Source organism: Solenopsis invicta, chromosome 7, assembly GCF_016802725.1.
Source record: "Solenopsis invicta isolate M01_SB chromosome 7, UNIL_Sinv_3.0, whole genome shotgun sequence".
NCBI classification, from domain to species: domain Eukaryota; kingdom Metazoa; phylum Arthropoda; class Insecta; order Hymenoptera; family Formicidae; genus Solenopsis; species Solenopsis invicta.
The window spans coordinates 16,537,642-16,560,877 of record NC_052670.1 but is presented as its reverse complement, the minus strand read 5'-3'; the positions used below and the strand labels follow the sequence as shown (position 1 = coordinate 16,560,877).

Genomic DNA, 23,236 nt, shown 5'->3' with positions numbered 1-23,236 from the left:
TGTTCCAAATAGAACATTCAATAGAATAGACGTTTATTTTCAGCCATAATATAAAAATAAAAAATTCTTGTGAATCATTGTTAAAAAGTGTAAAAATTTTGAAAGGTAATTGATTTAAAATATTTAAGGAGTGTTGAATTCAAAAATATCAAGCGTTTTGTGATTTGCGTTTTTGCGATTTATTGTAAAACTTATTCTAAAATTCGATAAGACTCGTGTCCAAATCGGACCTCTACATCATATTCAGAAGTATAATCTGATTGTAGCATTGGTAATCGGCCGACGAGAGTTAATCCTAGAATTGTTAAATTAATAAAATATTATGAATCAGCAGTTTCGAAATAATTAAATTTTATTGATTTCAACTTTAATTATACGAAGGGCGATCCAAAAGTAAGGTTACAAAGTCTGCAGTGAACAGGAAACGTTTTATTTAAAAAAACCAAATAGCCACTTTAAAGTATCATCCCTAGGATTATTTTTCGATACAGTTTTCATGGCGGTTTAGGCACTTGTTGCTTCGTGAGATGAGGTTGAAAATTCCCTTCTCGTAAAATTTCTGTCTTTGCGCGTTCGGCACACGATGACCGCTGACCATTACTGCGAGACCTTGAAACAATTGCGCGAAGCAATCAGAAGGAAATGGTCAGGACTTTTCGTATAAACTGTTATCAATTTTTTTTTGTACATAATTATTTTTAATAAAATTTTTATTTTTGACTGTCAAATTGCTCATTTTTACTCAATACAAAAAAATACATTAAAATCTTTTAAAATTCTATCTAAAAGTCAACAAAAATAGAGTATCCAATTTGGAACGTGGGATGATCTGATTTTGAACTAATGCAATGGTTCCATTTTGAGCGCAATGTTTCTATATTTGATGTTTCTATATTTTCCATTATATCCGTTCAATACGAGTGAGAGATACATCAAAATGGTCCGAAGCAAAAATAAAGAGAATTAAATTATCTTTCCAATGGTACCTTCAGTTTTACGCTCGAACTTTATTTGCGCCCTATAGAAAGCAATAACTGAAAATAGGTTCGACTTACCTCACTCTTCCTTATATACTGGATTAACTTATTAAAGGTTTTTAGGGTAATTATAAATCTATAATCAAAATTTTAATATTTAAAATGGCGAATCAAATATAGATGTCCAAAATATTACTCAAATTCAACAAAATTTAATATTTTTATGTTTCATATTGAAGTTTGAAAGTTTAATTACAGATGCACAATTGATAATCCCAAAAACTCTTAGAGTATAAATTTATTCAAATGTAAGAAAATTTTATATTTTGGTCTATAATATTGGATTTTCTATTTTAAAATTAAGTAACAATTTTTTTTTATAAATAGCCCTTTATATTGACCTTCAAAATATGTCCAGAAAAGGCTTGTTATTTTACTTTTTGAAGAAGATATATGCCATTTTCACTTTTACCTACATTTTTTTCATTTTTGACGAAGTATGCAGATCAAGAGGGGAAACTTTTAAGGGTGTTGATTTTTTTGTGAAGAGACTTTATCTTTAAAATGATGAAATGGCACGTAAGAGTTAGTTTTACAGCATTGATTTCCTGTCTTTTCAGCGTAAGTTATTACGTCGGTTATGTACCAAACAATGCTAAAATGCTTAGTATTATAAATATAGAGAATAGAGAAATATTATTTGAAATATTTTTATTGAAAAAATATCCTTGCCTTCCGATCATGACAAATAATAATTTCAATATTTCTTCGTTTATAACCTCTTTAGATAACACTGTGTATTTATTCGAATAAATATTAACAAAGATCTTTTTGAAAAAGGCATGTTTCTTTTACATATATTGTGCTTTCTACGCGGCGTGCTAATTTATTAAATTGCTTTTATTTTGATCATGTCAGCAATGAAATTAATTAAGCATCTATCTGATTAATACGGTACTAGACGTTGTGATACCGTTCTCAACTTCTTTCGTCGTCAGTGAATGTATCCACGATTAGTGACATAACATCGTCGTCGTCGTTATCGTTGGCCAACGTCTATTTTCGCACACAGAAAAAAAATAATATCAATAGACAAAAAGCATTATGCGAACAACGTGCGATTCATAGGTAATAAGAATCTCGTGAACTACATCTTAATGCTGTTTTCTTCTTGCGCTTTTTATGATAATTTACTGAATAGTGCATAATGTGAGAGACTCATCTTATATAATTCTATGATTGTATTAATATTAATTCTCAAATTTATCCAATTTCTTCGAGCGAATAATACATAATTGTAATCTATGTATTTAAATATATATTTTATTATTTTGACACACTTATCTGTACATACATAATACTTTTCATGTGTTTTAATCTAAAAGTAAGTCTTTGTTTTTTTTTGCACTTGTGCACTTTTTCTTAATAGACTTAATAAGTAGCCACATATCATTAGAGAGATTTGATTCTTATTCTCATTTTTTAAAAGTATGTATATCAAAATCGAATTGCAGATCGCGAGTTGATCATTGCTTGTTGATAATCTAATGATTTTATATGTTTGTTTTATCAAATATTTTCTGCAAAATCTTTAAATTATTATTAAATTAAAGTAATTTAAAATAAAACAAATTAAATTTTTAAATTTAATTAATATAATATATCCTCATTTCATAGATAAGTGTTTGAGTTAATGATTAACGTGTCAAATTAGTATATATTTCGAAAGAACTAATGGAACTGATAAATATAATAAAAAATCGGATAAATGTATCAAAAAATATAAAAATGTGTAGAAATAAATGTTATTGCTATAATAATATTTATTTATATTTTTATATTTCTATTATGCAAGTATTGATTGTATATTGGATGTTTAATTGCCGGTGTGTGCGTATAGCATAAATTTACAATAAGCATGAATTTTCATATGGCATTTAAGTTAAATTAATATTTAAAGATGATAACACACACACACACACACACACACACACACACACACACACATACATACACACACACACACACACACAAAAGTAATTAAATTTACATTTTACATGACATCTAGAAATTATGAATTATATTTCTTCTCAATCTTTTTGCAATGAGAACATGAATTATTACATCAACATCGCAATTATAATTTTGCATTGCGAAATTGTATGTTGAAAATTGAATTTAATATCTTTCCATCGATATATTTCGTGTTACGTGCTCGTCATTCACATTCTGCTACTTATGCAAATCTATTAATTTTTTAATCTTTTATTACCTTGAAGTGTTGAGGATCGTAAGGTGCGAACATAATCAAAATTAATATTCTCTTCAAGGATCTCATATCAGACACCTTACCTTGATGTATTCTAGGCCTCGTTCCTACTCGTCTTATAGTCACATCTCATGCAATTCCGACCGCATTTTCCGTCTCCTCGTCCTAACTTATGATCCTCTGAATACGTAATGATAATTTAATAGATTGTTGAAAGGAATTGCCAAGCTTTCTACAAATATTAAAAGGATATGTTGACTTAGATTTTATTAGCAGAAGCATACGTTTTTTTTTACAAGAGAGTAAATGCAGAGATACGTTCTTATAGATCTTTATAAAACATCTTATCAAGAGGCGCGGTCCAAGTCCAAGCGAAGTTAGCGAACCACCTCTCTTTACGCGAATCGATAATTTTTATGTACGAGATCTGATGATATCAGTAAATCTCAGTGACGGCTGAACCGATCACGTTCTAACTAGTCTCAAACGGTAACTTGAGGAAAATTACATAATAAAAGTGTTTTTATTTCTTTTGTTAGTGCCCTACAAGCGAAGATATCGCGATGCAAAGTCTAGGTCTTGAAATTTTTAAATATTAACACTTTGTTTAATACATTATTTTCATCTCCTAAAAATACGTTAATTAAAAAAAATAAAAGGAAAAATAATTTGAATATAATTTGATGTTTTACACATGCTAATCGTTTATGAATGAAATTATTCATCATCTGAAATTTAAAAAATCAAAGAATATTTCACGATATATTTGACTGCTGAATATAGATTGCTGAATATTATAATATTAAATTCTGTGGTACTATCAATTTAATTAATAGAATTATAATTTAATTTGTTGTTTGAATAAAAATAAATATTATATGTTCCGAAATGGTTCACGCTCGCTGTGTACTTGCAATTCTACAGTTTCTTTAGACTGATTAATTGTCCTCGATAATTTAATAGAGTTCGTGGGCAATTGACAATAGTAATTGCATTTTACATCTATCGATCGGGAGCGGTCTTTTGAAAAAACAAATACGCAGATTATTTCCGCCATTAAAAATTTTTAGAGATAAGAGTAACGTCTTGAAACAAGCTTCTTATGAATAAGATTACAAAAATAAAATTATTACCACGACAAATAACTTTTTATGGAAATTATATATAAATAACGGTGCCAAGTTTAATTAATCTTGCAATGAATATAATCTTATCAATTGAAACCTTGAAATTTTGAGAGTGGTGTTATCTTAATTGGTCAGTGTTATCAATGTTTTCATTATGATTATTATCGAAATATATAATCTGCATTTATGTAATATACAATATCGAAAAAATTTTAAGAATTAATTTATTAAAGAATTTATTGCTTAGAATTAATTGAGAAAATAAAATACAATCTCTGTTTTAAAACTTTTATTCCACTGTAATATTTTCTATTAAATCATTTATTGTTACATTAGATTCTACATTACGGCAAACTTTTATCGCATTCGTTCAGCAATCATTACAATTATTACTACAATGCTATTATTATTTAAGTTTTATTCCTTTAATTTACAATATGTTCTTCACAGGAATAAACCGTGACAAGATTTTGAAACACGTAAATAAATAATTCTGATTAATCATAATATAATGCTTTTATTTTTTTTCGTTTTCCTAAATATGCAAAGTTCAAAGATTACAGCTTTTGTTTGCATAAGACCGAAGAATATCACAGTTTTTCAACAGATCGGAATCAAATGGCATATCAAAAACTACTGATTAGCTATTTGAACTAATCCGGGTTGAACATGTGAAATTTATACGGAAGAGATCTTTGTATTTAGTATATCAGGAACTGATAATTCTATTTATATCTTATAATAATATCTAATAATAGTAGTATAATACATGCACTTCTCTTAATGATAATAAATATAATTCTATTAAAAGACGATTTGGAGGTGTTTATCTCTTGTATTACTTAATATGAACTTACGGACATAAATATAAAAATCACTATGAATAATATTGGCCTTAATCTTTGCAGTTTCTTATATCTATAATCGCTGCTGATATGCACTTCTTCCGTATCTCACAATCGATATTTGAGTCTCGTTTTAGTACAAAGTTCAAATTCTATCAAATATCTATATTATCAACCAAATGATATGACTGATTCAAAACTCTTTCTTACTCCTTTTTTCCTTTTATCGTTAATTCATCCTTATGCTTTATCTAATCCAACTTCATAATAATCATGTTTGTACACATTTTAAATGAGCATTTTAATAAAAATATAATAATAATGTTAAACGAAATTGCTGTAAGCAGTTATTAGTACAGACGTTTCGATACTCAATTTTGGATCATTTTCAGTGTAAATATAATAAAATTAATTTATTACGGAAGTGCTGCTTTGATCTTGTCTATTCCATTCCGCGTGCGATTCTTTATCATTCAGCAGTGATGAAGATGATTTATTATTGAAAGACGATTCACGGAAAATTCCAAAAATCGCAAATTTTTTAAAAATAGTGTATAATCTTACGTATAAAGATGTTAGTACATATGTATATTATCAACATTGTTGCAGTCTGTTTTATTGGTCGGTAAAACTGATTTAGTTGCGATAGATCGCGTAACTAATTAATCGATAATGCGTTTCATTTTTTAAAAGTCTTTTAGCAACGATTTTTATATCTATTGTCCCTTTTGTGCAGTAATATCGGTCAGCTCACCTCGTGGATATTTGTGTTTGCCAAAATTTTATAAAATAGGGCACTTATATGTATATAGTGGAGCTTCTCATATCCGAAATAATAGGGAGACAAAATTGTTCGGATAAAGGAATTTTTAAATAATAGAATAAATACATTTTTATATTAAATTTCATTTATTCAATCAGAAACTTAAATTTTTAACAAAAAGGACTTTATATATTCAAAAAAACTTGAATTCTTTATGTAAAAAAATCAAAATTAATTTCACAATAGGGTATTACATTCAAATAGTTAATAGTAAAACATTCGGATATTAAGTGTTCGGAGAATGGAACTTAGGCTGTGGGAGGCTCTACTGTATTTACTCATTTTTTTAATCTCGCTGAGTATTTTCGAGACATAGAGAGCACCGAATCGTTTTGATGATCTTTTCGATTATCTCTACGTACGTACTTACGTAAATAAGCTTTTATTTGTATGATTACATTACTTCATATGTGGTCATGTATAGACTTCTGATTGACAATTGGTTCCAACACTAATCTTTGAAACAAGTATATGTGACTCACATCGGGTTTATCAAGTTTGATGCCGAAAAATTAGTCGTAGTTTAGCAGACACACGAAACACTAGCTGTATCGCGTAAAAATAAAGACATCGATTGTTAATAAGCAAAGAGAAGTTATTTTGTTGGGCTGCTATCCTTAGCAGTATCAGTGTTCAAATAAAACTGTAAGTTCTTATCATTGCCATTTTTGTCATTTTAATTTGTTGACATTTTTGGGTCATATTAAGATTTATTTGTATTGTTTATTTTATAATTTAGAAAAAATTTTTTAAAGGTTTGTAAAACATTTATTATAATCAACAAAATAAAACACATTTTTCATATATTTTATTCATAAATATATTGTATTAATAACATATAAATATAAACTTTTATTGATTTTCAATGTGGAGTAACATCTAAAATAACATTTTTGTTATTTATATCATTTCAAAAAGAAAAGTATCAGACAGAGTCAATAAAATACAATAATTAAATTATATTTTAAATAAGCTTTTGATCGTATTAAATAAATATTTAATGAAAATAAATATTAAAGAAGCATATAAAATAATTGTGTGCAAAATGTGTTTTAAATCAAATTTATAAACGAAAGAACGCGTATGTAATTTATCTAACATCGTGTTTGGCAAACAATTATTACTTATTGTAAGAAACAGTGGAAATGATACTGCATACATGAACAATTAAACGAGTACTACTTGAAAGTTGACTTTTAAATAAATTGTCAATTTGTACGTATTTAATATTTATAACAAATTTATATACTATGTAACACGAGAAACATTAAAAATAAAATCATTAGACGTTAGCAGAATGTCTCATGTACGCACTAGGTAATATTCTGGAGTCATTCTGAAATATTCTGGAAATATATGCACAGACTGTCATCAAAATGTCGCTAGAACATTATATTTGAAAAAAATTTTGGTGATTATGTCAGAGATTTTCTGACGATGTTAGCAGAATGTCTTATGTCCGCACCTAGCAATATTCTGGAGACATTGTAATATTCTGGAAATACGAAAATAGTAAAATTTAATTGAATATAAATTTTATAGGTTTTTATGCTAATAATCTTTGATAATTGCAAGTGAATTTTTACAAAACTTATTAATTATAGTAATTGATTCTTGTGCTCATGTTATTATAACTCTATATCTTCAAATAGTTAAAATATTTTTTGTTTAAAGATTATTTTTAAAATTTCTTATTATAAATAAATACATAACATAAAACGTTTTAGAGGCAAATAACATTTGGTTAATTTTAATATTTAATAAATTGGAAAATTAATAATTAATTCTTGAATATATTATTATTACCCACGTATATTATTATTATTATTATTATTATTACCCTTGTATATTATTATTAACATTCAAAATAATTGAAAGACACGTGTTTTTTAAAATATAAGCATATATTATTTATTATATATACAGGATGTCCGTCCATAAATGTCCGAGCAAATATCTCGTAACTGGTTGAAGTTAGAAGAAAGTTTAATAAGGAAAATTTACATGGTTTTTAGTCGGCTACAAAATGCACGTAAAGAAATTTTTTTTACTCGTCACCTTTTTGAGTTATGAAGGTCAATGTAAGTTTTTTAAATGGGTACCTATAATTTTTTTTGCGTATTTACATAGTAGAGGTAATTTTCAATCAAAATTATATTAGAAAAAAAATTGCTACGACGCATCGTTTACGAGATAATCGGCATGCAAAGTATTAAAGTAATAATTTGGATCGAGTATTGTTGAACAAATTTGGAATATCAAATAGGTTGAGAAAGTAAACATTGTTTTTTCATGAAATATTTATTAACAAATTAATTAAGAAATGGTTCGAAATTGTTACCATCATGATCGATACAGCATTCAACGCGTTTTATAATGTTTCTTATTGTTAACTGCAGCATTTCTGTTGTAATACTTTCAACAGCTCTAGTGATTTTATGTCGTAAATCTTTTTCATTTTCAGGAATAGTTACATAAACAATATCCTTAATATACGAGTACCCCCAAAGGAAAAAATCGCAAGGTGTCAAGTCCGGAGATCTCGGTGGCCATCGTACAGGACCATTAGTACCCATCCAACAATTAGGAAATCTATTATTTAAAAAGTTAATTACAGCACGTGTATTGTGTGCTGGAGCACCATCTTGTTGAAAAATAATATTTCGAAAAACTGATAATGGAAGATCGCGTAAATAATCTGAGAAAGTTGTTTGCAAGAATTCCAAGTATTTGTCACCATTAAGATGACCATGGAAAAAGAAAGTTTTTGTTCCGATGATTCCGCACCATACGTTCACCGAAAATCTGCGTTGGAAACCTTTATCTCTTTTCGCATGTGGATTCACATCGGACCAAGTATGCACGTTATGTCGATTTTCCATACCACAATTGGAAAAACAAGATTCATCAGACCATAATATTTTATTAAGAAAACCAAAGTCAGTGCGATAATTAACACGAAGCCAGTGGCAGAACATTAATCGGCGATCTGCATCTCCTTCATGTAAAGCTTGTACTAAATTATCACGAAACGGTTTGAATTTGAATTTTTTTAGTACAGCGTGTACGTAACTTTTCGATAATTCTAAATTACGTGCTACTGTTCTTATGGATGTACGTCTGTTTTCAATAAAACTTAATAGCACACTTGTCTCTTTTTCTTCATCTGTTTTGATTGTACGTCGTTGTCTTGTTAGCGATCCTGTTTGACGCAATTGATCTTCAATTCGTCGAAATGTACGATTATTTGATATTCTTCGTTCTGGATAATTTTGTTGATAAAATAATCGTGCTTCATTTTCATTACGCATACTTAAATATCAGATCTCGAGCATATCACACTTTTCCGTAATTGTAAACATTGTTCTCACGCGCTCGTATGTAGACGATTGACTAACAGACTCATACTACCCTGTAATTCATATTACGTGCTATACAAATACTTTATTTACAAATCAAACAGTCGTGTATTTTGAAAAGTTGAAGGTCAGCGATCCTGTTCAATATAACAGACTTCATACGAGCGCGTGAGAACAATGTTTACAATTACGGAAAAGTGTGATATGCTCGAGATGTGGTATTACAAGAGAAGTTGGGGGTATATTAAGAATATTGTTTATGCAACTATTCCTGAAAATGAAGAAGATTTACGACATAAAATCACTAGAGCTGTTGAAAGTATTACAACAGAAATGCTGCAGTTAACAATAAGAAACATTATAAAACGCGTTAAATGCTGTATCGATCATGATGGTAACAATTTCGAACCATTTCTTAATTAATTTGTTAATAAATATTTCATGAAAAAACAATGTTTACTTTCTCAACCTATTTGATATTCCAAATTTGTTCAACAATACTCGATCCAAATTATTACTTTAATACTTTGCATGCCGATTATCTCGTAAACGATGGTCGTAGCAATTTTTTTCCTAATATAATTTTGATTGAAAATTACCTCTACTATGTAAATATGCAAAAAAAATTATAGGTACCCATTTAAAAAACCTACATTGACCTTCATAACTCAAAAAGGTGACGAGTAAAAAAAATTTCTTTACGTGCATTTTGTAGCCGACTAAAAACCATGTAAATTTTCCTTATTAAACTTTCTTCTAACTTCAACCAGTTACGAGATATTTGCTCGGACATTTATGGACGGACACCCTGTATACATTCTATGTATATTCAAAAAATACATTTTATATATATTCAGTATGCATTCTATATATATATATATTCAGTGTACATTTAATGTACATTCAATTATTAAATATTGAAAAAAGTTTTTTTTTACATATCTTATTATTCTTATAGCTTAACCTTTATTCACTGTTTTGCATATAAGATTCTATTTTATTAATTATAATTACGCATTATTTTATAAATTTTTGAAACGCATCGGCGGGATTCGAACCTAAGATCTTTGGAATGATAACCTAGTACCCTAACACTGAGCTAAACATACACTTGTGAGATTGTTAATAAAAAGTTATATTATATATGAACTAAAGCTGATTTGAACAAGAAGAAACTGATGTGTTGAGTACCGCGCAAACACTCTTATTAGCCCTTTGATTATTTAGCTCTAGATATTTTTAAAATAAAGTATATAAATAATTAAATGTTCTTGCCCATAGCTAGACTAGTAAAAATAATCAAAAAATAAGAATAGAAAATAGTACTGGAGTATGAAAAGACGTTATTGATATAAAAAGTATGTTACAAAAATTAATTTTGCAACTAATTGTTATAAACAAATTATTAAAATGGACTGTAAAAGAAATCTGATTACATCAATCCATTTTACGGGAAAAATTACTAAAGAAACATATATGACACTTTCTTAATTGTTATAGCTGTTATAAACAAATTAGTTGCAAAATTAATTTTTGCTTTTTGTGTCAATAATGTTTTTTACGTTCCTATTTCCAATTGTTATTTTTTAGCTATTTTCGCTGATCTGGTCATGGGCTTTAATGTGATTTAAAATAAGAAAAATGGCAATCCAATCTTAAATTAAATTATTATTAAAAATTTGCGTATATATAATTTGTTTTCTTGCACTGCTCTTTTTTCGATCATCATGGTTCAGTGAAAAAAGAGTAGATTCCTTAATTATTACGATTGGCTTCTACGTTTAGATTCAACAAGGATCTGTATAAGCAAGAACCAATTTTATTAATACCCCAGCAAACGAGAAATAATTAAAAAATATTTAGGATTATTAAATGGAACGAAATTAAATCCAATTTTTGGATTTTTTGAATTCGTTTTCTATCCGTAATCCATTTGAATTAATAATTACCGATTGGCTATTTGCTTTCTGTATCTTATTCAATATACATAAAAGTAAAACGTGCGACCTATTTATTTGAATCCGTAATTGTGGATTGGTTATTTGTTTTTGATATCATATACAATATTCAATGCAATGAACGTGAGTCTATTCGTTTGAATCTGTAATTGTGGATTAGCCATTTGCTTTTGGTATCATATTCAATGTCCAATGCAATAAATTATATTTAACTACCCTACCAGCACAACCATCTATATGTCAACTGTAACTCGACTTTTCTAAGCCGGCCTTTGGAGTTGACTGCAAGTCGACTTTGCATAAACGTCTGCAGACATCCTTCAAATATTGACTTTACGACGTTTAGAAAAAGGCTTGCGGTTCTGTAGTCCTGTGTGCATTATGTATTGTTGAGAAACATAAATATTCATATCAATAGACAAAATAAGTCCATATATGAAGAAACCTTGATCTACATCCCAATGAGCAAACAATATTTTTTAATTGGTTTTTTAATAAAAATTTTTTTATATTTAATTTAATTATTGTATTATATTGATATATATTTTCTAATTGCATTCTTATTTAAACAAATAACAGAAAAATTATTTCAGATATTTTACATTTGCAAAATTAGTAAAAAAACTATAATTTTATATTTGTTTATATAAATACTATGCTTTAATTATACATATTTCATTTTTTCGATAACGTATATTGACCTGATCTAACAATTATATACACATATCAGTATAAAGTACTCGTATTCACAGGTCATCATGAGGGATTAGTTCGCAGCGATCACGGAGGTCAAGCAACGTTCACCGGAGTCGCTACTTAGATAGGTGACTGCTTGAAAATTTCAAACATTTCTTGAAACAGGGTGAAGATAGCAGGAATCTCTGAGACACATTGGCGCGGAAGAGGTCACTTTAAGAGCAACAACTTTGCAATATACTTCTCTGGACCCGATGACGCAAGTCGTAACGGGGTGGCCTTTATGGTGCACGGCACACTGGCTGGGGCGGTCCTCAGCTATGAAACCGTCAGTGACCGTATAATATCAATACGCCTCAAGGCGAAACCGTGTACACTAAATATTATCCAAGTCTATGCAGCCACCTGAGGCAGATGAGGAAGACATGGATAACTTCTACAGCTCTCTACAGAGGATTATTGAGAAAATACCCAATAGAGAAGTCATCATAATCATGGGAGACTGGAACGCTAAGGTGGGACGCACTGACGGCGATAATCACATCCGCGTTGTGCTGGGGAGATACGGCATAGGAACACGGAACGACAGAGGTTTCAGGCTCATCCAGTTCTGTATTGATAGCAACCTCGCGATTGCAAATACAATGTTCAAACAGCACATAAGGAAACAATACACGTGGACGTCGCCGGATAATCGCACCAAGAACCAAATTGATTACATTTTGATTAAAAATCGCTGGAAATCGGCCGTTCTCTCAGCGAAGACACTACCTGGAGCGGACTGCGGTACGGATCATAGGCTGCTGACTTTCAAGTTTAGGACAAGGATGAGGAGCTGTAGAAAAACAACAACCAAAAGCAAGTTAACACCAATTGCCGACAAATAAGCCTTCCAAAATGAGCTAAAAAAGGAAATAGAGCGAGACGACATAGAAGAGTCGGACAACCCAGATGACCTGTGGGAACGGCTCAAAACAGCAATCAAAACAACAATAACTGGCACGCAAAAATCAAAAGAGAGCCCAAGGAAACGCGAATGGATATCTGACAGCACCTACAGGCTGATAGAAGAAAGAAGGAAATTGCTAGCCGCCGGCCTAAATAGCACCGAAGCAGTGGATAAATATAAAAACATATCATCTGACATTCAAAAAAACTGTAGGAAGGACAAAAACAACCTATTGAATGGGATTTGCGCAGACATCCAACTCCACGCAGACCGTCTTCAACCTGGGGATGTATTCCACAAAATCAAACTAATCACACGAAAATTCAAACCGTGGACTATCTATGATGAAAACGGTACATCAATCACGGATATCGGAGACATAATGGAGGTATGGAGAAGGTACTGTGAGAGGCTGTATAGAGAGGAAGAGGACGCAGTGACTGATCGCCTAGAGGAATATGAACAGGAACCACATATTCTGCTGGAAGAGACGGAAAGAGCTATACGAAAGCTTGCTAACAATAAGGCCACCGGAGTAGATCAGATAACAGCGGAGATATTCAAAGCAATGGGACCAGTGGGAACGAGAGCTATACACTGCATCCTTCAAAAAGTATGGACTACCGCGACCTGGCCCAAAGACTGGACCACCTCTATAGTGATCCCTATACACAAAAAGGGTCCAGCCAACAAATGTGAGAATTACCGATTAATAGCACTGATATCACATGCAAGCAAAATTCTTTTGCAGATCATACACAGTCGATTACAGCCATACACTAACCGACAGATAGCCCCGGAACAAGCTGGTTTTGTCAGTGGCCGAGGTACACGAGAACAGATACTGAATCTACGACAGCTGATAGAAAAGGCAAGAGAGTACTATATCCCTATGCTTGTCTGTTTTGTAGATTACGAGAAGGCTTTTGATAATGTCAGATGGTGTCTACTGTGGCCCATCCTCAAAGAAATGGGCGTCCCGACACATCTCATACACTTAATTAAAAATCTATACGAAGACAGCACAGCTGTCGTAAGAATTGAGAACACCACCGCGGGAGAGAGTGCAATTAGGAAGGGAGTGAGACAGGGCTGCATATTATCGCCACTACTGTACAATATCTACAGCGAACATGTGATGAGGCAGGTGCTGGAGGATTGGAACGGCGGTGTGACCATAGGCAGCGATAAGTTTTCGAACCTTAGATATGCAGATGATACGCTGCTGATTGCCAAAAGCGAAGGAGAACTGATAACATTCATGAAAAAACTGGAAAACATCAGCCAGATATATGGGCTTCGCATTAACAATTTGAAAACAAAGATCATGATAATTGACCGCGAACACAACAACTCTCCAGAAACGGTGCGTATCGGCAATTTTGAGGTGGTCGATAAATTTGTGTATTTGGGAGCATTAATAAACAATCAGGGTGACTGCGAAGCGGAGATCCGTAGGCGCATCCAAATGGGTAGAACAGCAATGGCCCAACTGACTAAAGTATGGAAAAATCCTAGCATCACAAGACACACCAAAGTCAATCTAGTCAAGACCCTAGTATTCTCGGTATTTCTGTATGCTTCCGAAACATGGACGCTACGAGCGGCTGATAGAGGGCGCGTGGAGGCCTTCGAGATGTGGTGCTGGCGAAGGATGCTGCGAATTCCTTGGACAGCGAGAAAAACAAATGCGTCCATTTTGGCAGAGATAAATCCACCACAAAGACTGTCGAGTGTAGTGTACAGCCGAATCCTCAAGTTTTTTGGGCATGTAAATCGCAGTAACAACATCGAACGTCTGATAGTTCAGGGAAAGCCAGAAGGAAAGAGGCGAAGGGGCCGCTCACCAACACGCTGGACTGATACAGTTACGCAACTGCTTGATACCACCATGGAAAAGGCGGTGAGAGCCACCACTAGTAGAGACGGGTGGCGCATCACCATCAAGAGAGTCATTAGAACCATGGAAGCACAAGCACAGTCACCACGCATCTGCCAAGATGTAAAGGACTTAGATGATGATAATATGGATCCAAACATCATGTTGATAATTATTATGAAGTTTTTATCTCATGCAAACAAGGAATGAACCGATAATTAAGATATGTAGAGATAATTAAGAAAAAAGTTATTCCAATGTTTTATTTGTACTTGCGTTACAAAAAATTACAAAAAACCAGAAAAGACCGTAGTATATGGATACGACCTATTTTTACTGAGAAAAGAAGACTTCTGCAAGGTAATAGCAACAATTTGTGGAAATGCGATTGAAACCGCAGTAGCCACATTTCGTTGCCTGTGAACAAAAGTACAATTATTTTATTAATTCAGATATTGAGTACCAATCGTTAATGGATATAATTTTAAACATTTGTGCTGTTCAACTTTATTATAATATTTATTATGCTTACTAAAGATGATCAACTTGGAGGTCAAAAACGTATATCAAATGTATAATTAAACTTTGTTTATGTAAATTGACGTGTATTTGTATAATTAATATCAGCACAATTTTTTTTACAAAAATTTACGTATTTAATCCGTATACAAAATCTAAGATTTTAGTTTAGATTTTACGTGTTAATTATATCTATGCCAAAAGAAGTGAGAAATTACAAAGATTTTTCTATCAAAATAATAGTACTATTATGTTTATTGAGTATTAATAATTATTTAAATTATACTTACAGGGCCGTCCATTACAAACTCGAATTATTTTACACGTGCACATCGGCACACACCAGTGTGATTCCGTTGAATTCCGCTTTTCCGCTCAAACACGCAGAAAGAAACGACGGAACGCAGAAACGCGGAATTTAGTTATTTCCGCGTTTTCGCGTTTCCGCGCTTCATGTAAAATCAACCTAATCAGGCTGTTGCGTTGCGGCGTGTAATTCGAGGTAGGTCGGTGTCTTCGGGCAGTTTGCGACACTTCCCGTGGTTTTCCCGACGTCGGATGGCTATCCTTTCGGACTCCTCGTTGTTCACTGCCTCTGCGCTCGAGACCAAATTAGGAACATCTTCTCGCAGCACCTCGTTCGGGGTCTCCCACGCGATGGTCTGTGAGGAGTGTCGACGTCCTCTTTGTCTGACTCTCCCTCTTTGCGTCCTGCAATATTCAACGACCTTACTGTTACATACAGGCGCGACGGTAGGAAATGAATTAAATGAATAGAGATTACCTGTCGTGCGCGCTACTGCGATTTTGCGCACGATCCGTTAGTTGCGGAATGCCAGTACATCTTCCTTCTTGTAGTCTTCTTGCCAGGTGAGACCTTGTTGATACAAGATTGATTTTTGTTAGCCGCCAATCCGCAAAACGTCGCTAAAATTTGAAAGACAAATACACGCACACAAAACAAAGACGCGAAATCGTTAGCGCACGCGCCGACACGTCCGTCTCCGAGCTGAGAGGACGTAAAGCCACAGCGTGCGCTCCTCGGCCGGATCTTACGATCCCTGTGACGGATAGCCGAACAGGATGTCACATCACACTGCATATCACGTATGCCACCCTTACGATATTCTATGAATATTCATAAATGTATATACATCCATGTATGTCGCATGTATGCGCATTCGATGTACATGACGTATATATTATGTATATTCCAGCTTTCATCTTGAATGAATATGCATACCACGTATATCCATACAATATTCTATGAATATTCATGTATATACATTTCTGAATATTTTATGAGTAGTAAGTCTATGCCGGTTCTAATTCGGGAGCAATGAGGGGGGGTGAGGGGCGAGGGGGGAATGTAGGCGCGGGGGGTACCTGCGGTACGTACCGCGGAGTGGGTGGTGACCCGCAGGGTCTGACGTGGGAGGTGGGGGTCAGCCCGCTGAACTGACCCGCGCGTGGGAGTCAGCCCGCGGTCCTACCCGGGAATGATACAGGGAGTGGGTGGTGACCCCCGAGACCAAACTTGGGAGGTGGGGGTCAGCCCGCTGAACTGACCCGCGCGTGGGAGTCAGCCCGCGGTCCGGGGAATGATACAGGGAGTGGGTGGTGATCCTCAAGATGCAGAGGGTGGTGTCACCCACTGATCTAGAGGTGGGATTGAAAGGTGGGGGTAAGTCGCGCGGCAGAGCGGTATGTACCGCCGAGGATGATGTTGGGGAGAGAGAGGAATCCCATGGCTTTGAACCGGCATGTATTTTTAAAATACCGCGGCGGTTTTCCGCGGCGTATTTTGCGGCGGTTCTCCGCGGCGGTTTTCCGCGGCGTATTTCGCGGCGATTTCGCGGCGCTCCTCCGCGGCGATTTCACGGCGGTTCTCCGCGGCGATTTCCGCGGGGCCCACCGCCGCCCGCGGGCAATTTTCGCGGGGCCCGCCGCCGCCGCCGCCGCCGCCGTCGCCGCCGCCGCCGCCGCCGTCGCCGCCGCCGCCGCCGCCGCCCGCGCCCGCCGCCCGTCGCCCGCCGCCCGCCGCCCGCCGCCCGCCGCCCGCGCCCGCTGCCGCCAGCGCGCGTAATCGGCGGTCAGGAAAATAAAAATTTCTTTAAAAAGGAACTTACCGCCGCCCGCGCCCGCCACCGCCTCCGCCGCCGCCGCGCCCGCCGCCCGCCGCCCGCCGCTCGCCGCCCGCGCCCGCTGCCGCTAGCGCGCGTAATCGGCGGTCAGGAAAATAAAAATTTCTTTAAAAAGGAACTTACCGCCGCCTGCGCCCGCCACCGCCGCCGCCGCCGCGCGCCCGCCACCGCCGCCGCCGCCGCCCGCGCCCGCCGCCCGCCGCTAGCGCGCGAAATCAGCGGACAGAGAAAATAAAAAAAAACGTTCGAGAGATATAGAATATTCTTTATTAGAATTATATTTGCTGATGCAGCTCTCAAGCATGGTCTTGCCGTGTATTTTGACGGCGGCTCATCACAAAAGTATCGAATTACATCGAAGACGAAGCGTACGCCTTGACTGAATGCTCGCTGTTCTATTGTAATATACACATGTGTTTACTATTATATTATTATATTATAAATGTTTTCTACCTAATTTTCGTTATTCTTTCTGGATCCAATTGGAAGACAGTATTCCACTACGTATAACTTTTTCAAGTCTCGTAATTTTCTAGCCTTCCGTTCGAGAGATACAGAATATTTTTTATGCAAGTTATATTTGCCGATGCAGGCATGGCCTTGTCGTGTGTTTTGACGGCGGCTCATCACAAACGTATCAAATTACATCGAAGACGAATCGTACGATGTATCATTAGCCTTGAACACGTATGAACAGGTTCGCACACGCCGCTGCAAGTATGCGCGCAAGTCTCCCTCTGCTCGATCGAGATTTGTAATGTAGAGTGTCACACACGGATGCAAATGTATACGAATGATCTAGAATATTCTATGGGATCTTCGAGTGGTGGGGATACATCTTTCATGCCCCCGCTAGATGATGCAATTTTTCGTCAGACAAAAGAACGTATAATAGATATGTAATTAGCGCTCGGACATCAGTAGATGTCTTTGAAGCGTATCGAATCTATCATCGGCGGTCAAAGAAATTTCGCTGGATCCAGTTGATCAGTGGCCGGAAATAATAATGCGCTTTTTGGAAGTTTACATCAAGTACGCGTTCTACACATACTGTAATTCGTGTAAATAAAAAATTTGCGAGTGCTCCGAGACATCGTATAGTACGTGCTAATAATTGAAAATGGAGAACATTGAACGCGAACTGCTCGAGCAATGCTCGCAGATCGCTACTCAGGAGGAGTGTCGTGCATGGGTGGAACGATGCGAAAAGTGCCTCGCACATCTCGAAGAATGTTGTAGCAGTGCCAAACGTCCTCGACTCACCGTTGGCTCCAGACAATCTATAGTGGCGAGAATCGCGCGACTCGCGGGTGCAAAAGCGCAATTAGAAAGACGTTTCGTGCACGTTGGAGGTGGTGCGCACGCTAGCACCAGTGGTAAAAGATCGCTCATCTGGCGCGAGATTGAGACCGCGTTTGAATCACGTATTCTTACGGGTGCTGTCATAAACGCCGATTATATTGAACCGCGACATTTCCTGGAAGACGCTAGTGATTTGGTGATCGAGCAAGTGCAAGACGCTATCGCGAAACATGGAAATGTGAAGGTGAATACCGTATTCAACGGTGAATTTGTAAACATTCGTGACGACCGCGATAATAAAAGTCTCGCGACGAAGAACTATGAACTATACAGAGCGTCAAATTTGCGCGAATGGTACGAACAGCGTGTAATCGAAGTGATATTAGCGATGCTCGACGAGTTTCAAGAACGTGATAGCGGCTGGGCGTTACACCGAATCCAAAATTTAATGGTGAATATAAACAAGCTTAATCCCATGCACGCGGGATGTTACTTCAAATTGTCGAAGGAAGCAAGTAACAAGCGTGCAATAATTAATGTGCAATCACAAGACAATGCTTGCTTCGCGTGGTCGGTGGTGGCTGCCCTGTACCCCGCTGAAAGAAATGCCCACCGGGAGTCGTCGTACCCACATTATTCGACTGTGTTAAAGTTTGAAGACATTCAATTTCCAATAAAAGTAAAAGACATTGGAAAATTTGAACGTTTAAACGACGTGTCTGTGAATGTGTACACAACCGAATTGGACAAAAAAGAAAAGATAGAATATGTTGTGCCGTTACGACTGACCGAAGATAAGAAGGGGAAACATGTCAATCTCTTCTATGTGGAAGATGAACACGACGTCACCCACGGCCACTTTGCGTGGATTAAAAACCTGTCGCGACTGGTCAGCTCACAGCTAAACAAATACGAACACAAGAAATTTATTTGCGATCGGTAAGTGTAATAATATAAAAAAAAAAAATTTTTCACACTTTTAATTATTGTTTAGTAAAAAAATAATTTGTTTATTACAGATGCCTGCATTACTTCCACTCAGAGGAAAAGTTGCAGTTGCACGAAATGGAGTGCAAGAAAATAAATGACTGCGCCATCATACTACCGACAGAGGACCAGAAATGGCTAGAATTCGACTCATATAACAACAAGGAGCGCGTCCCATTTGTAATTTACGCTGATTTGGAGTGCGTATTGAAGAAGATGGAGAAGAACGAAACAGAGAACACGTCGAGTTTCGCGTATCAACACCACGAGGTATACAGCATAGCTTACTACGTCAAATGCTCGTACGACGATGCGTTATCGATGTATCGTTTTCGCCGCGATAAGGACTGCGTCGCGTGGTTCGCGAAAGAGTTAGAAAATCTTGCACACGATATGAAAGCCCGAATATCCGCCAATGTTCCAATGGAACAATTAACTGTACAGCAGAAAGAGGCATATTTAAACGCGACAAAGTGTCATATATGTGAAAAACCGTTTATATCAGATACGGGCCTTACCCGTAACGAGTGGCTTGACAATCGGCGGGTGCGTGATCACTGTCATTTGACGGGCAAGTATCGCGGTCCCGCCCATAATAAATGTAATTTAAATTATAAGAATACGTATGTTATTCCAGTCGTTTTTCACAATTTGAGCGGTTACGACGCGCATTTTATAATAAAAGAAATTTCTACCGCGTTCGAAGGCAAGATCGACCTACTACCGATTAATAAAGAAAAATATATTTCGTTCACTAAACACGTCGCAGCTACCGGTGTAGGAACAAAATCGGGCGAGGTACGAAATTGTATACGATTTCGATTCATCGACTCATATAAATTCCTAAGTGCGAGTCTCGAAAAATTGGCATCGTTTCTAGGTATTGAACAATTAAACATTACTCGTTCCGAATTTTCCACATTGTCAAACGAGGATTTCGAACTCCTCACGCGCAAAGGCGTTTTTCCGTACGAGTACGTTGATGATGCCGAAAAGCTTTTAGAAACGCGTTTACCACCGCGCGAATCTTTCTACAGTTCACTGAGCGGACAGACGGTATCAGAGCATGATTACGCTCATGCCGAGAACGTATGGCAACGGTTCGCAATTGAAACGCTGGGCGAATACAGCGATTTATATTTGAAAACAGATGTCTTATTATTAGCCGACATTTTCGAAAACTTTCGCGACAAAAGCATGCAGAGTTACGGTTTGGATCCCGCGCATTACTATACATTGCCAGGCTACACGTGGGATGCAATGTTGAAGAAAACGGGTATAAGATTCGAGTTGCTCACGGACATAGAAATGCTACTTTACGTGGAACGTGGAATTCGTGGCGGTTTAAGCCAGTGTTCGGGCAGATATGCGAAGGCTAATAATAAGTACATGAAATCGTACGATCCGTCAAAACCGTCGACTTATTTGATGTACAATGATGTGAATAATCTGTATGGGTGGGCAATGTGTCAACCGTTGCCATACGGTGAATTTAAATGGGTCGAAAACGTTGACAATTTCGATGTAAACGCGATCGCATTTGACTCGGACACCGGATATATACTGGAAGTCGACCTTGCATATGAGAATCAGCTGCACGATCGACACAGTGACTTACCGTTTTGTCCTTCGAGCGATAAGCCTCCAGGGTCAAGGCAGAAGAAATTACTAGCGACAGTGCATGATAAAAAGCGTTACATCATCCACTACCGCAATCTTCAACAGTGCACGCGTCACGGGCTTCGAATCGTAAAGATACATCGCGTACTTCAATTCGCTCAATCCACCTGGCTCCGCGATTATATAGAATTAAATACAGAGTTTCGAACGAACGCGAAAAATGATTTCGAGAAAAATTTATACAAATTAATGAATAATGCAGTTTTCGGTAAAACCATGGAAAATGTACGTAATCACGTTAATATAAAATTAGTAACGCAATGGGAAGGCCGTTACGGGGCAGAGGCCATGATTGCTGCTCCGAATTTTCATAGTCGCAGCGTTTTCGCAGAAAATCTGGTTGCCATAGAAATGCGTAAACTATCGGTAAAATTTAACAAACCAATATATGTCGGTATGTGTATTCTCGACATTTCGAAAATCTGTCTTTACGAATTTCACTATGATTATATGCTGCCATTGTATAAAGATAAATGTAAGATACTCTATACAGACACAGACAGCCTCATCTATGTCATTGAGTGTGACAATGTGTACATGGATATGAAACGTGATATCGCGAGATACGACACGAGCGATTATCCCGCCGACAATGAATATAATATGCCTCTTGCGAATAAGAAGGTTCCAGGGCTAATGAAAGACGAGAATTGCGGCAAGATTATGACCGAATTTGTAGGGCTAAGAGCAAAAATGTATGCGGTGAAAGTAGAAGGAAAAAACGATACAAAAAAGGCGAAAGGTGTAAAGAATAGCGTTGTAGAACGAACTATAACGTTTGAAGATTATACGCGTTGCTTGCATGACGGGATAGAAATGACTCGTCAGCAAGCGTGTATACGTTCGAAGCTCCACGATGTACACACAATCAAAGAGAAAAAGATTGCTCTCAGCCCGTTCGATGACAAGCGTTACATCTTGCCTGATTCTACTGAAACATTGCCTTGGGGACATTGGCGTATAACATCGTAACACATTTTTTTATACTTTTTTAATACTTTATTTATAACATTGCGTATTACTATAAGACAATTAATGCGATGCTTATTACTAATTTAAGTTGATTCTGCGTGACTCATTAAACAATATATATAACAATGTAAGTTGATAATATTTCATGACTTAATATTATTGTAACAATAAAAGGTGATACTTTTGTGTGATTTATTATTGTAAAAAAAAAAATGAAAGGCGAAAATTTTGCGTGACTTATTGTTGTAATAACATTTAATGTAAATTAATTTTGCGTGACTTAGTACGAGTATATTCTTTCCGCTCTTTTGTATACGTTTGTGTATATTTAACGTTGCTTTGAATATATTTTTTACAATGTTTTTTCTTACAAATATATGTGTGTATAAAATCAAACAATGTCTCTTTTGTTTATCCACGAATTATGCGATCCATCGAATCCCAGCCATTTCACGTAGACTTTATCTCCTTTCTTTCTCAAAATTTTCTCGACAAGGAAAACGTCCGGATACTTCGCTTGATGTAACTCATATTCGTAGAAAGCGCCTGCGATGCTTTTTCCACGATAATCTTCGAGGAGGTATGTGACGGGGTTCGTTCTTTGCACTTTAACGATCGTAAACACCTCGGTGGTCCAATTTGGTGTAAAGTTTTTTTCAAAAATTGTCTTGTGCTTGCTCACGCGTACCTTAGCTCCGACCTTGAATTTTGCAGGAGCAGCGATCTTAACGTGACTATACACGGTGTCCA

General features: G+C 35.8%; 1 long non-coding RNA gene across 1 annotated transcript; it reads right to left on the bottom strand.

Moving 5' to 3' along the window:
* Window positions 1-720: 720 nt before the first annotated feature.
* LOC120358331 lies at window positions 721-3,796 on the bottom strand. Its single transcript, XR_005575291.1, has 2 exons — window positions 3,330-3,796; window positions 721-2,033 (listed from the first exon to the last, which is right to left on the bottom strand). It is a non-coding gene; the product is annotated as an uncharacterized LOC120358331 (long non-coding RNA).
* Window positions 3,797-23,236: the final 19,440 nt, after the last annotated feature.